Source organism: Mytilus trossulus, chromosome 8 (assembly GCF_036588685.1).
Source record: "Mytilus trossulus isolate FHL-02 chromosome 8, PNRI_Mtr1.1.1.hap1, whole genome shotgun sequence".
Classification (NCBI taxonomy): Eukaryota; Metazoa; Mollusca; class Bivalvia; order Mytilida; family Mytilidae; genus Mytilus; species Mytilus trossulus.
In genome coordinates, this window is record NC_086380.1 from 59,226,520 (window position 1) to 59,243,877 (window position 17,358).

Below are 17,358 nucleotides of genomic sequence, written 5' to 3' on the forward strand. Positions count from 1 at the left end.
ACCGCGTAAATCTATGTACAAAAACAAAATTGGGGTAACAAACTAAAACTGAGGGAAACGCATTAAATATAAGAGGAGAACAACGACACAACATTTATATGTAACAAACCCAGAAACGGACTAAGCATTATACAAAATCCGATGAGAATAACAAATATTACATCAAAACCAAATACATGAATCGAATTTGGGGTAGAAAAGTACCGTGACACATCTGATAGGACCTTATAGTAATGTAAATTCACACTCAAATATAAGAGAAAACAAACGACACAACGGAAACACAACGTTAAAATGTTACACACACAGAAACAAACTATGATATAACAATGGCCATTTCCCTGACTTGGTACAGGACATTTTTAAAGATAAAATTGGTCGGTTGAACCTGGTTTTGTGGCATGCCAAATATTAAGATATTTTAATGACAGAGCCGGCCAAAGTAGATGCTGTCGAAAAAAATCACCGTAGACCCTTAATTGGAACACCGTGGGCAAAATAACTTTATTTGTATTAGATGGAATTGTTTGAATTTGAATCAGTTAAATAAAAAAAATCACCCATCATATGCTAGCATTTATGGTTATTTATATATTAGTTCGATTAGATTCTAAAAAAAAAATTAGTATTTTGATGGTATGCTTTTGATCATTGTATGAATCGTGAGTAAATAGCGAGTTCACGTCCTTTTTTGTATAATAAATGTTAAGTATGATAGTTTTTGTTACTGTCAAGTGTCCATTTGCCGATTCATTAATTATTTCGTTTTGTCCGATATTCTTAAAGATTTTACTGACCTTGACCCGTTAGTCATATGATTACATGACGTCACCGTCTGTTGACATTCTCCGCCATGTTAAGGTTTAGCCGGGACACAGGGCTTTGTTTACTTGTTTTCATTTCTTAAAATCATAGATAATTAACAAATGCAATCTAAAAGCACTCAAAAGATCGAAGATTCGTCTATTTAATTACCTAAAAAAGAAGAAACAGAAAGGAAGGAGTGAGTAGTTTTACTCTAAAACATATGATGCACTTTAAAATTGAGTTTTGACACTTTCGCTTTTATTTCCCCCTTTAGCTACAGTGTTATTGTATTTCTTGAGTGTCGTTTTGATTGTTACTGTTGTTTTAAATATTACGTTTTGTTTGCCTACAAGTCAACACCAAGCAGAGTAGAACATTCCCCAAAATGATTAACAGGAAATCTGTCAAGTGTGCATGAGTGTTGTCTGTTGACAGTTGTGACCAAATGACAATATGTGAGGTTATCAATCATGGTTATCGTAAACTCAAAGTCATCATTAAAATCATACATGTTCATAAACTTGCCTGTTTTACTTCAAATTACTTGTGGGTTTTAATTATTTGATGTGAAGTGTTATAAAGGTTTGTAAAATTCGAGGTTTCTGGGAATGCCATTAGCACCAATTTTTGTATTACCCGGTATGTATTCTGTACCCTTCTGTGATTTAAAATTAAAATGAACGCTATTATGAAAATTTTGAATTAACAGATGACAAGTTTCAGATACACTGGCATCACTTATTACTTAACTAAGTTTGAATTTCATTGATAGATATAAAATAATTATCAGAAATGATTAAGATAATTGCGAGTATTTACAGAAACTGGTTCTGTATCATATTATGTCATTTATTAACTCGGACGCAAGTATATAAAATCGGCTAGGATTTGAAAGTGTCAAGTCCCGTCAAAATATATTTTCCTCCATTACCCAAGTTACCCGATACAAACATTGATATAAATAGATAGTTAGCATGTGTAATTTATTTTGATACAACAGCAAAAATATTTTTGAGATCGTATAATGGTATGAGGTCGTTGTCTGAAGACACATTTTGTTTCCGGACAATAACTTAAGTTTAAGACAGTGTATAGATCTCTATGAAATTTAAGAAGAAGGTTCAATACCATGAAAGGTCAAGGTTGGGATTATTTTTGGGTTGATGGTCCCAGCCATTTAGCAATTTGGTGCTCAAAAGGGGCCAAAACAAGCATTTTTCTACTTTCAGGTTAATAACTTGTGTTTAAGTTTTTCAATTGCTCTGAAATTGTACCACAATGTTTGATACCACAAGTAGAAGGTTTGGATTCATTTTGGGGGTTATGGTTAACATGTACAGTTAATTAAGGAATTAAAAGGACCAAAAAGGGACCAAAAACAAGCATTTTTGTAGTTTATGGACAATAACTTGTGTGTAAGTACAAATGTATATGGATCTCTCTGACATAATGTACCACAAGGTTCGATATCACCAAAGGAAGGCTGGGAATAAGTTTATAGGTAATTGCCCAATTCATGCAGGAATAAGGGGCAAAAAAAGACCAAAAACAAGGATTTGACTATGTGGTATGGGCTTTGCTAATTGGTGATCGCTGTACGGTTACCTATAGTTGTTAATGTTTGTGTCATTTTGGTCTTTTGTGGAAAGTTGCCTCATTGGCAATACATGTAATACCACATCTTCTTTTTTATATTTTTCTAGTTTCAAGACATTTAACTTTTGTTCAAGAGTATGGATCTCTGAAATTGTACTACAAGGTTCTATACTTCAAAGGAAAAGCTGGGATTCAGTGTGGGGGTAATTGCCTCAAGGGGGATTCTAAGGTTTGGGAGATTCTAATTTTTTTAACTAACATGACTAAGGGGTTCAATTTTTTTTCTTCAAAATTTTTAAAAAATATGAAAATTTTGAAAAAGAATCTTTAATTGCACAATAGACATGATAGATTTGTAAGATCTTGACATTTATTTTGTGTCAGAAACCTAAACTATGTCAAAAATTTTATCCCAATCCAAATTCAGACAGTATAAAATTTGAAAGCTTGAATATTGTGTTCAAATTTGCCCTAACTATTCAGGGTTTTACATCTGCAGTTGTATCAGGCTGTGCTCAGCGAACTAATTTATTCATCTTTGGTTTGAATTCATATGATAGTTTAGAAAAATATGTGAATCATTGTTCAGACTTCTTAATACTAAGGATTTTTGCAAGGACTTAGGAGATTCATCATTTTTGTCCAATTCAAGTCCCAAAAGTAAGAAGTTTAATTTCTATGTATGTTATTTATAACATGTATTTCAGTCCCCATGACATGAATGATAAAACCAATGAAGGAAACTTTAGTCTACTGTGAAAGTACTTTAATTCATGTGTATCAATTTTCGTGGTTAGAACAAAATTAACATGTTCGTGGGTTTTTAAATTCGTGGATTTTAGCTTAAAAAAAAAAAAAAATTAAAAGACTAAAGTTAGAAATGAAGGTTACAAATAGTCTGGATTGAGGAAATTGAAAAGTAAGCATTGACCTGTAAAACGTTGTGATAACACTACTAATTAACCCATGATAAAGTAATCAACGAATTAAAGACCATCAAAGGTGTTAATTAGGTCATAAACATGTCACCTAAAGAAAACAGTAACATAAACAAGTGCTATAAACGTATCTTGAATGGTGCATTATGTTTGTGCGCATTACCATTACATTTGTGCGCAAAAATCATTATGTTTGCGCACAGCTTTTAGTTACTATTGCACGCATTTATTTGACAGGTAAACTCAGCTAAGTACAGGTAATAACACTTATATATTTATCAATTCATTCAATTATATAAAGAACAAGTATTCCCTCTGACAGTTAGTCCAAGTCTGTTTTTCACTAGCAAGGAGGTGGATGGGAAGTTCAAGCAGGATTACCTATATTATACAAATACTTTTTATCTTGGTCACTTTATATTCTGATTAACAATTCAATATGAAAAATATAAAACTTAAATAAACGAATATTTTCAAAATTAGTAATTCATAGTCATATTTACTATGAAAACTATTAAACTATCGTGTTCATTTCCATTCTCAATTTCATATTTATATATTTATATATATTTTTTTCATGTTGCCTTTATTTTTACATGGCTGTAAAATAAATGCGTGCATATGTAACCAAAAGCTGCGCGCAAGCATAAAAATATTTAATCCCAAATGCACACAAATGTCACGCGCCCATCTTGAATTGTCAAAAATTCTTACCAAAATCATGCTTAGCATGAAACTATTATTTCCCATATGTACGAGAGCTATGAGGATATAAAATGAACACTTTATCATACTAGCATACCAATGCTGAAAATCTGACTTTCATCGATCAAAAATATTTTTATGATAATTGAAGGATCAAGAGTTGTACAGTTTAGGTTATTAAAGATTAAATGGATATAATCCTGCATGCAGTAGTAGTTCTGTGACTGCTATAAAAGTATTCTCAGATTTGGCGTTATTCAGTATATTCTCTAAATAATATCAGTAGTCAAACCTACCGATGGGGAGCTTTCCATTACTTGATTTGGACAATGGTGGTTTTATTTCGTTGTACACTTAAATTCATGTATAAAGTCACCCTTGAAAACCACGAAAATTGGTACCCCATGAACAAAAGTACTTTTACAGTAACTGCTAATTTGATACAACATTCAAATTGTCGATGAATCTTTGAAGTTTGGACTCGACAGTTCCATGGTTCTGAAAAATGTCCAGGACTCATGCTTATAGTCACTTCCTGTTTACATATTATTTAAAGATTTTTTTGTGGATGGAATCAGTCTCATTTCCTTTTCAATGCTGACATTCTTTTCCTATTTAAATTCACCCAAAATCAACTTGGACAATTAAATGGCTATACATTTCAATTTTCTGTAAATTAACATCTATTACCTCATCGCTTGGTAAGGCTAAATTAATATTAAGCAAACCCCTGATCATCTGATGTCTTATGATGCTTAGTACTACATGTATAGACATTTTTCCCTCCATTGGACAAAGATAAAAGAGGAAAATAAATCAGCTAGCAAATTAATTTAGAAATATGCATTATAAACTGATAAAGTCAGGTTAATACGCTAATTCAGAAATAAATTGCATGAACTGATAAAGTAAGATTAATAAACAATTTGATAAGTCATTAAAATATCTTGTTTATTCCTTCCATGTTAGATTTTACTTGTGCTTATTAAGTGAATGTCCCTTAGTGTTAAGTACTTCAGTTGTATTTCCTTTTCAAATTCTGTCCGGAAACACTGTGTTGTGACATGTAGTATGGATATGTGATAATTGTTTAATGCGGCTGTCACACAGGATGTCCTATATAGTACATTTGTACATGTGGACACATATATTCTTGTTTCATTTTTCAGTCCGACAAATTGTTTGTCATGTTCTTTATTTATACATGTATGAAACTACAGTCCAGCTATCGCGGATTCACCAAATCACGCGATTCCGTGATGGAAATTAAATAAAGATCGTGGATTTCCGTGATGGACGCATTTAAAAGATCGCGACCTTTTACCTAAATAATATCCAAATCTGGTCCGCGAAGTCCACGATGACGGTTAATTACATGATAAAACAATTCATTTAGTGATGCTACATTTTGTAGCTGATACAATGTAAGCTGTCTTAATGCGAGTGTAATGAGATAAGACAACGAGGTGTTATTGGGTCTACGTGCAGAAAAATAAAAAAAAAAATGTTTTAAAGGTTGTTTTTTTTATTCATTAAGCAAACGTATGATATGTGATTACTAAATACTTTTTTAGTCTGAATTAAGTTAAAATATTCTAATTTCATCCTCCCGAAAAAAAGCTTTAAATTATTTATCAAATTTGACACACGCTACCTTTGTCGTACCTTAATTTGGATGTTATTGTGAGTTCGATAGATAAGCAACAAGGTCTAACTGGGTGTACATTCAGAATAAAAAATACCTTTGTATTTTTAAAGGCTTACGCATTCATAAAAAATAAGTATGATATGAAAACTCATTTCTTTTTAATCTGATTAAAAAATAATTTTAATTTAATCCTGTAATAAAAAAGTGGTTAATTGTTTAATAAATTTAAAACATGCTACCTTTTTTGTACCCCAATTTGGAAGTTACAAAGATTACAATGCCTGTCAATCATTACCCCAATAAAGGTTAATACACTCATGACCTACGTCGGCCAACAGACACCTGCTGTTATAAACAAGTGTGTGTCCGGCTTATATTTTAACAGGTAAACAGAAATTGATAGGTGTTTTTATTAAATTGTTGAACGATAGTTTAAACCAAACTTCACATGTTCTTCATTGAGTCTTTTATGCAAACATTTATTTCAGGAGGATAATACGTCACTTGGATTGTCTGATTATTGTCTTTGATTTCATTTGAATAAAGTACAAAATTTAATCCATGAACACTTTTAAATTTTTTGCAATAAAAACAAATGCTTGTTTTATTTGTTATAAAATTTTCAGCTTTTTGATTCTATAATTATAAAAATGTGACCAAATTGTTAAACAATCTTTTTTACTAATTTTGGAGTGGTTGGAAGTTGTTTGTAAAATGTCCAGTGACAAATATCTCGTATATCGTCGTGCAATTTCTTTAAGCGATGTTGCTGGTTAGCACGTTTATTTTATTAATGCATACCATTCTTTAAAACCCTTGGATTGTTAGACAACAGGACATTTATCAAATAGAGTTTAATGGCATTTAGTAAACATTCAAAATTGAGCACCACAAGACATGATTAAGACCCGGGGTTTATACATGTACTTATATGATGCAAAGGACAGACTGTAAACTCGGATGCCTATGTTCTGCATTAGTAAGTGCATGTCATTTTGCAAGATAACGGTGGGAACATTATGTATATAATAAGAGAAAAATGGTGGAAAACATGTTTGTCGTATGATTTGCCAAAAATTAAGCTTTATCAAACTTGGTGGGGTAAGTTGAAAATGTAGTGATGGGCAAAGAAAAAAACATAATTTGTAGTAATATAGCATAGAGGAAAAGACAGAAGATGGACTGGGAGAAGAGCTAAGTTTATTGTATTTAATTTAATGCAACAATTTCAAATATCTTTTTGAAAGATTTGTGTGGTCCTTAAAAGGACCGTTGTAATCTTTGTGTAATCTGTATACTTCTTAAAGGGCGTTGAAGTCTAGCTCTTGGTAATGGGTGTCAGCTTCTGGTTGATTGTTCTCAATCTGGACAGCAGCAAGTGCAGGTCTTTGCTTCTTTGGCTGGCGACGCAACATCTCATTAACAGCATTGATGACATTCGTTCGGAAGATGTCTTCCTGACGGACCTCAGGGTACATCCGAACTGTGAACTGACGAATTATTTCTCGTCTGGCTGGGTCCAGTTCACGTTTGCCATGCTTGCCACCACCATTCCAGTTGTAGAAGTAGCGCAAGTTGTCCATGCCGTACAATTCTGGAAAAAATCTTTTTGTTAAGGCAGCCGCAAAATTACCAGAGCTCTTTGCAGAAACCTTGATTCTTGTCAGCTCCTCATTTTGAATGTTGTACACGTCTGGTATGGCAGGTACCTGTTGGTCGTCTACAACTGCTGCTGGAATGGTGGGTCTATGTTGTCCGGCTAAAATCTGGTCATGTTGTCTCGCCAGTCTTGTTTGCATGACTTCTAGGTCTGTTATCCTACGGAGCATTGTATCATTTGTTCTCTTCATAGTATCAAGGCTTTTCTGTATTGAGGTGACTGCAGAACCTATTGCTGCTAGTGCAGACATTACAGGACCGAGATGACTTGAAGAATGGGTTGGTCTGGCTGGTGTAAAGGGTGATACTAGAGGTGGAGTTGGTGCTGTCAGATTTGGCCCACGGATGGCAACTGGTGTACTTGTAGTTGGTACAGGTAGGGGGGCTGCTGGTTGAGTCTGATTGGAACCTTCAGCAGATGCTGGTTGTTGAGTGGCAATGCGACGTCTAGGTGGCCTGATAACTGGTAAAGGATCGTAAAACCCTGGGGGAGTGACAACCCTAATAACTCTTGCTGCCGGTTTACCACTTTTGGTCAGGGGTCGAACCGTTTTTGATCTGGACGTCTTTGGTCTGCTAGGTGTTTGGCGTAGTGGACCTGATGGTTTAGCTACTGGTTTTTTCGTCTGTCTTTTCTTTTTGGGTTGAGTGGCAGGTGGGCTTGAAGGCTCATCACTCTCGGCTGCGAGAGAAAACCGTCTGTCCTGCTTTGCCTTTTCTACTAGGGCTGACATTGCCGCGTAGTCACCAGAACCAAGGATGATGGCACTAGCGTAGTCTTTAATGTTCCACTTAACGCGGTAAATTTCATTTACTTTTATTCTGTCTTCTGTTGCTATGTGGACTCTCTGGCGTACCATGACACCCCCACAGTTAACAAATCTGACAGCAAAGTCAGATTGCTCTCTGGTTAGGGCACGTAAAGACATTGTTGAAGTAAATGGTAAATATTTTATTTAACGGATAACTGAAATGATAATTTTTTTTGTTGGCCTCCGTATTTATTGCCAGTAAATTTGGCACCGCCCAGACGAAGATTTTTAATGATTCCATAAATTTCATTGGTGGAAAACTAAAAATTTACTCCCAGAACACGTGCGCTGCCTTGACACGTTACTGTGTATTACAGATGATTTCGAAGAGGCGACACTATGTCTGGCTGAACACCTGTGCTTCAAAAGTTTGTGAGAAGATTTCAAACTATTGAATAAATATATAATTTTAATAATTGTTTTAAACTCCGCAGTCTTCTGTTGCTTTATAGTATTTTGGGGGCACAAATGTATTTACATGGATAAAAAAGTATGATAAGCTAGTTTTACACCATTAAAATATGCCTTAATTTTGACTATAATGCAATCTAATATGTAGTAGAACTTAATCAGAAATCAATATTTTAATTAAATTGGACTCTATAAAGATTTTTATCATTATTCTATATCCAAAAAAAAATTTCTCTTTCGTCTTCTCAACAATGGTATTCCAAAATAAATTTATTACTTCATTAGTTTTCTGTCAAACTGGTTTCCTATTCAAGGTCCGTATTTACTAAAATGTGTATTTAAAAGATGTTGATTTGAATCGATTGATTGAATTATGGTTGCTATTTTAACCTTTAGTGACAAATATTAAATACATATTCTACGAATGAAAAAAATACACAATTGATACAATTTATATGCAGGGTAACCGAAATTAAAGGTTAGATGTTTGAATTGGCGTCAAAATGAGAGTACATGTATGTTGTTTGGTAAGAATTTTCAACTGACCATCTATAATTGACACCTGCTATTTTCAAAAGGTTTCATAGACTTTTCTTCCGATAAAGTTATTTGCAACAGGAAATTTTCTTTTAGTTGCGTCATTTAATAAGAAAGAGAATTATTATCTTTGTAAAAAAGTAAGTTGTATAAGAAGTGTAAAGATCAAATTAATAATAAAAAAAACAACATTAAATTCCGACAAAGATGTGTACAAGAATTTAAACGTTTTCAATTAAAAAAAAATGGTAAGTAAATTCTGCCAAAAATAAATCTGGATTTTATATGCGTTGGCAATTGTTACATTTACGGGTAATAATAATATTCTTACAACCGTGAGAATTTATTTTGGAAATTGTTTACGATGACATATTCGGGTATTGATCAGCGTAATACCTGTGCATGTACATTTACCTGTTGAAATCAGTTGACCACAACGTTTATTCCCGGGGGCAGTATAATGTCATTTGCTGGTATATTGTGCAACAGGGTTTTATGGCTTGATATTTTTCAAGTTTACCACCTGAAGAAATTTATGAATTCGCTGTCAAATGATGATTTAATATTAAAATACCAACTGTATGATGAAAAATTATCATTTTCATCTTAACAATGGGCAGAGTAGACGACAAAATCAAACAAGAAATCGCAGTATTGAGAAAGTCGGGCAACACAATCCAAGCAATTACTGGAATATTGAGGTCCAGGGGCCATAACATTTCGCGTCATTCCGTACGGTACTGGCTGAGAGCCTATGACAGGGGTTTTATTTCCGAGCTTGGTGTTCATGTCCAACCAAAACAACGAACCTTCAGAAAAGTTTCTGAAAGAGATGCCGAACTCATCAAAGAACTTATCAAGTCAGACTTTTCCATGTCAAGCAAGCAGATTCACAAAGCCCTACTTGCAGATGGTGCCAACATGAGTCTGTCGCTAACCAAAATAGCCATCGACGCTGCAGGCTTCACCCATTCACGACCGCGGTATGGCCAGATGGTGAGAAGGGCAAACAGACCAAAACGTGTTGATTTTTGCCAACACCTCATTGACGAAAATGACGACTTTGCAGACATAATCTTCTCTGATGAAAGCTCCATACAGACCTTCCAAAATAAGACCAATTATTACAGAGAGAAAGATTCTGCTCCAATGGTTCATGGAAAGCCTAAACATCCACTAAAAGTCCATGTTTGGGGTGCCATAAGTCGGAGGGGTCCGTCAAAACTGACCATCTTTGAAGATATAATGGAAAAAGAATTTTTCACCAACTCAATTTTACGGGACAACCTTCTTTCTTATGTTCGGGTAAAGTTTCCTGATGGACACAGATTCCAGCAAGACAACGACCCTAAGCACAAGTCAAAAATGGCAAAAGAATTTATGAACGACAACGGTATAAATTGGTGGGATATTTGGCCTTCAGAAAGTCCTGACTTGAACCCCATAGAAATGGTATGGAATCAGATGAAGCGTCATGTTGCCCGTGTAGATCCCAAAACCAAAGAGGAGCTTGTCGACACTTTACAGACCTTTTGGTGCGAGAAGATGACAGTAGAGCAATGCAACATGTACATTGATCATATATACAAGGTTGCACCTGTATGTGTCTTGATGAATGGAGCAGCAACTGGTCATCTGCCCGACAAGATTTTTCCTGAGAGGACAAGGGGTAAATCGCTAGCGTATTTCAACAATAAGCTAAAGACTGACCCAGATGTCATCAAGCGATTGAAAGGTCTGCAGTTCCAGTGATAAAGCCTCTGTTAATTCAGTTGTAAAACGGTCCTTTTCAGGGCCACCAAATTTTTCAAAAAGATTCTTTATTTGTTGTAACAATTTTTCAAAACAATAAAAATCAGTATGAAGAAGTGGCTATGCATACAAATATAAGAAGATGTTGTATGCTTGCCAATGAGACAACTATCTATCAAAGAAATAAAGTAGAAAATATAAGAAAATAGATCATAGTATATAAGCCATTCAAATTTGAATCTTCATCCTTTCAGACTTGTTACGAAATTGTCAAAGAGTTCAAATTCACTAGTACATTTCCCTTCTTAAAAAATATACTCATATCCAACCCACAAGTGTCCGTGATTCAAAGAAACAAATATTTTTAATTATAATAAAAACTTTCACTTATAAAGAACATGAATATTTTGTCTACATAAGTACATGAAGGTTTTACAATGTTAAGCACATGCCCCCATGCAGGTGAATTCTGAGTATGCACTGACTGGTATATTGGTCACTGTACGTTTAACCATCAATACGGTAATCTCTTTGAAATGGACAGAAAGATATTTTTATAACAAGTGTCCCTATTCGTCTTTGATGATGTCCTTTTCGACTTTTTAAACATACATGCACAATACAATAATCAGTTACAACAAAACAAAAAGATGTTTCTCCACGATAAAACAATTCACTTAAAAATCACCAGATGTCAGCCTCTTCCGTACTATTACGTAGTAGTGTTTTTTCAAAAAAATGAACTGAATCATTTGTCATTTGCGGAGAATGCGATACAGTAAGGGAGCCTATAAAATGTACATAGTTGTATACAGCGTGACATTGAAAATCCGAACGAGCTGTATCAATAATTATTTATATTTTCCTTTTTTTCAAGAATTCACGTTTGGAAAAACCCGGAACATATATAATATGATATACTGTTCCCAGTAAAAGCCTAAAAAAACCATTTAACATTTCAATAAGCCCAATTTGTAAGACAAGTATCATTTTAATGATAAACTGAATATCACATTTTAAAAATTACGATTTTTTTTCTCTACGGTAACAATAAAAGAGGGGGGTAGGATCCTTATCGGAACAACGGGATCGGGTGTTTTAAGCTCCGGATTTTAATATTGATCCTTTTGGGATCGGTAAAATCTTATTTTACGAATTTGCGGGAAGTCAGGATTTTAATTTATTTAAATTCGGGACAACGGGATTTCGTCTTTTTAAGCCCGGGATTTCAGGACCAGCACCCCTCCTAACCCCCCTCATAAAATAAAATAAAAATATTAGTTGCAGGATTTTAAACTATTTTTTTTATTGATAATTAATAACTTGTAACATTAATTTTACGAATCTCAAACAATTTTCAAATAACAAATTTCTAAAGATAATGAGTTCAAAATCAGTCAGCATAATGTAGCTCCTCCTTCTACATTCGATTATTACCAGAACACCTGTTCATTGGTTTAAACTTCTCGTATGACTTTTGTGTATTTTTCTGCAGGTATGCCTCGACACACAAATTAATGTAGCTCCTCCTTCCACAATCGATTATTACCTGATCACCCGTTTATTGGCTATTTATAGTATTATCTGGTATGCATTACCTTTCAGACAAAAGTACAAACGAAAGACCGCCCAATGTCAATCAAACTTTACCTGAGCTTGAATAGAACTAACAACAGGACAAGAGGAGTAATTACGGGTCAATGTGATTTTAAATAACAATACACAACTAATAAACTGACAATTTTTCGCTACCCGCTTTGACCGCCACAATTAATTCTCAAGCACTTTCATCGTAACAAAAATTAAACATTATCGATAACATCAAATTCTGCGTTATTACAATATATATATTCTATTGATTTCCACGAAGGTCCACGATAAAAAATTGACTTGTCCGCGACCATAATGGACTTTTCGCGGCAAATAATCGGTAAATATTGAATTTCCACGTCGCGATAGTCCGCGTCTTTAGATGGACTTTGCGGGAATCATCTTGGCGGGAGTGTAGGAACAGATTTAAACTTAAGATCTAGTGAAGATAACAAACAAATCAATTTACAGGACTTTTGTTTCAGTATTATGTTGTTATTATTAAATTTGTGGGTGTTATTACTCCAAGTTAGGGAAGAGAGTTTAAGGTGGTACCTAATACTTCAGGGAGATAACTCTGTAAAATCAGCTAAATGTTTAACTTACGTTCTGTTGTTAGTGAATATTAAGCTTCTCAATGATTAAAATTAGTGTGTGTCAAATTGCTATATAACTAGTGTAATTTTTCTGATAAATTGGTTGGTTCAAATTTTTTTGAAATTTTGATACTTTTGACAAAGGGTCAAAGTAAATACTTTGTAAAAGTTTTATAAAATTTAATTACGCCAATTTATTTTTTGTGAAGGTGTTGGGTACCACCTTAAAACAACTGCAAAAAGTGAAATTAGATTAAGTGTAGAACGTACTACAAATGTAGTAGATACATGCATATAGGTCAGGACAAGTGGGAACATACTATTATCCTTCTTAAGACTTGACCCTTTCCTCCATTCACATTTTTTTCTGCATACTTGATTCACATAAGATTTTTCAAAAAAAGGCTAAAAATATGCTTTAAAGTATACACAAATTGCGAAAAACAACTATTTCATCAAATAAATTCAAGTCCGATATTCTTATGATATATTCCTTTTCATATTGGATACAAATTTTATTAAGTTTGAAGATGACACTTTGTAGTCAACTGATCATGAGGTACTACACAGGCATGACAGGTGTCAAAAGGCGTCACTATGGAGGAAAGGGTTAAACCAACTGCAAAAGTGAAATTATATTAAGTGTAGAATGTACTACAAATGTAGTAGATACATGCATATAGGTCAAGACAAGTGGGGACATACTATTATCCTTCTTAAATTGCAATATATATATATGCATACTTATATGCATGAAGTGACCTTGGAAAAATAGATTATCTTTATTACATACATGAAGTTGTCTACCTAGTCATGTATTGATTTTAGTGACAGGAAATTGAATATTTTTGTAAGCTAAGTTTATAAGGACACAATGGATATTATATAACGAAACCTGCATGTCATTACACTCAATCGTACCTTGATTAGAACTCAAGGCTCGCTGAGTCAATATTGTCTACGATATAGACATTATGTCACGTCAGCAATAATTTTTCTAATGAGTTTAAAAATACGAATCCATTCATATAATACCTGGGAACGGCTTTGAACCGTCCAAGTAAATCAATATCTAGTTTGGAGAGATAAGTGCAATAAATGACTGTTTGTATACTTATATCTCAACCTTGGTAATAAAAAAATAAATAGGTGAATAACTATCTGGTTTTAAATTTCTACATAGACATAATAGATATTGCACACCAAGTCTATACTACATGTATTACTGCATGGTGCTTGAGGTTTTACAATTATTCACAAATACGTGTACTATTGCACATAAAATTTGACAATAAAGCTTGAACTTGTTGCATATTAAGGCTTTAATGGATTGCATCATTCAGTTGAAGAATACAAGGTAATCTTTTACATAAATAAGGCTGTTAGTTTTCTCATTTAAATTGTTTTTACATTGTCTTATCAGGGCCTTTTATAGCTGACTATGCGGTATGGGCTTTGCTCATTGTTGAAGGCCGTACGGTGACATATAGCTAATTTAATGTCTAGTGGCATATGATTATGATATATTTCATGCATGTTCAGGTCCAGAACAAATAAAACAATAAATGCAATGAAAAGGAAAGTTTTTAGCAATAATTTGACTAGTATGAGGCACTAGAAGTTTGAAGTGCCACTGGAAATTGAGGACATGCAGTGTTATAATTTATCATTGCAAATAAAAATAAAGTACAAATTGAATGCAAAATTATATTAGAATGTTACATTAAGGATAAAAACATTCTTAGAACATACCAACCAAAATGTTTTGCAAATTATTTTTGAGAATCATACCATTATTGATGTTCAGACATATTGTAATAAAGTGGTATTTTTCTTAATGTAAAAATATTTGACTGTAACAGGTCTAAAAAGCCTACTGCCACAACTTTAATACATTCCCATGCAGAACTAAAGCTAGGGATGAACCTTGTGAAAAGAAAACTCTTATAAAGTAAACTCTTATAAAGTAATCTCTTATAAAGTAATCTCCATGTCTGTAACAAAGTGTTAATCATATAAACAAATTTGTTGTTGTCTAAAAGAATCAGGTCTAAAACTATGGAAAATAGTTTTTAATTTACTGAAGGTTCTGTATCAAAATCTTGTTCAAAGTTCATTGTTATGGGGAATGTGTAGTGTAACTACAAGTATGGGGACAAAATGGCTTGATCAAAATATAAGAAGTGACTTTAGCTTAAAGACTAATTGTGCTTTCTTTTATTTATTCTTCAAAGATATTAAAGTCTAGAAACTGTTTATTGATTTACTTTTTCTACCAATAATTTTCTGACCCAAAGTCCTACAACACAGTACCACAGTAAACAAAACAAAGGCAAACAGGTAATGACAAAAAGTAACAAGAAAAAAAATAAGCGACGCAATGCGACACAAAATACTGTAAATTCATTTCGTCACGCGTTACCCTGGTGCTATCCAAAAATCCTGGGGAGAACACTGGACATGTTAGATAGGGGGTTTAGGATTTTCTCCTGCAACAGATCTGATTCTGTAAAGATGAATATGTGTGAAAGTTATGTCTGCACCAAAATCTTTTCCATCTACTAGTCCAAAGACCAATATTTAGACATTTTCTTTATGCATCTAACTGTCTAAATAAAGTTTACAAAATATTACTAGACCAATTAAAATATTACTAGTCCAACTAAAATTTTACTAGTCAACTAATATTTTACTAGTCCAACTTAAATTTACTAGTCCAACTAATATTTTACTAGTCCAACTTAAATTTACTAGTCCAACTTAAATTTTACTAGTCCAACTTAAATTTTACTAGTCCAACTTAAATTTTACTAGTCCAACTAAAATTTTACTAGTCAACTAATATTTTACTAGTCCAACTTAAATTTACTAGTCCAACTAATATTTTACTAGTCCAACTTAAATTTTACTAGTCCAACTTAAATTTTACTAGTCTGGGTCATCACAATAGTAGCTAACTGTAAAGGCTGTTGTTGAGTGAGAGTGATTTTTGCGGCCGAAGTTGTTTCCTTCATAATGATTTAATTATCGAATGCATTTAGTTTTGACTTATAATTTAATGTTGAGGAAACTAGAACACAAACACGGCCTTACTTCATGTTCTTGTAAATGCATTTCACACTGATCAACCTAATATAGATTTAGAAGATATTTTAAAAGTTCATTTGAACTATATACTCTAGACAAACCTATAAGTATTTTACATGCTTCATAGAGACTCTATTGATCAAGAGACTTTAAATAATACCCTAGATTTTTATCTGACAAGTTGCATGTTTTTTAAATCTTTTACATTGTTTCACATTCATGTATTTGAAATTATTTTATTTAAATTAGAAATAGTCAGACCTCAACATTAATTTGAATAAAACATGTAAAAAGGTGTGAAAATTAAATAGTTGTATTAATCAATTAAACTTATTGGCAATCTCGAAAGAAATAGTCTCTTCTTTCAGTAGATTACATATATATATAAGTACAAAAAGACACCTAATTTTGGCACATATTCAAACAATTTAAAAAATTATAATTTAAAGAAATATTTTTAGCCATATATGCACTGGTATGTAATTATATTCAACATGCAACCTTTATTTTGAAAGAAGTAGGTAGGGTTTAGATATTTGTATATGTCAGCATTTTTGTTTTTGTTTGTTCAGAACAATAACTATTTTTTTTAGAGTTATTCTTTTCTCAGAAAAAAATGTATATATATATATATATATATAAATATTCACATGTTTCATAAAACGAAAGTAGTATCAAAAAAACTTATTTGATATGATAAAACTGAAGATAAGCTTAACACTGTATTTTCTGTCAGTCATTTGAAGGTACTGTACACCTGTCAAGTTAGTTTAACGCTCATACATATGAATTAAGACTTGTAAATTTGGTTACTGAGTAAAATGATTTATTGGTAATTTCTGTAGTTTTTGTCTCATTGACCATGTTGTAATTTACATTGTTGAGTTGTGGTGATGTGCATAGGACACATTTTGTGTGCTCACAAATTTCTCCATACTCCTGATACATGTATATGCCTAGTCTAACCTTTTATTCACATGTTAGGTGACTAACTTTTCAAGAAAACATATTGATAGTTATAACATTGTACATGTATATATTGAATAGAATTATATGTAGTATTTATTAGATTATAACCAGTTAATTGAAAATCTATGATTTGGTGTCAGAGGTTGTCTGGAGAATTGATTGTCTATTACAAGACATTAAAGAACACATTAGGCCTATAATTCATATATATGATTCTTGAACAAATGCTATTACAGTTAGACTATCAATTC

At 32.9% G+C, this 17,358-nt stretch overlaps 1 protein-coding gene across 1 annotated transcript in view; it reads left to right on the forward strand.

Moving 5' to 3' along the window:
• Window positions 1-821: 821 nt before the first annotated feature.
• The window catches only part of LOC134681210 (myotubularin-related protein 3-like), a 38,823-nt gene continuing 22,286 nt past the window's right edge, over window positions 822-17,358 (forward strand). Inside the window, exon 1 of the mRNA XM_063540717.1 lies at window positions 822-1,003. The gene's annotated coding sequence lies outside the window, so the exon portion shown is untranslated. The remainder of the gene's footprint in view (window positions 1,004-17,358) is intronic.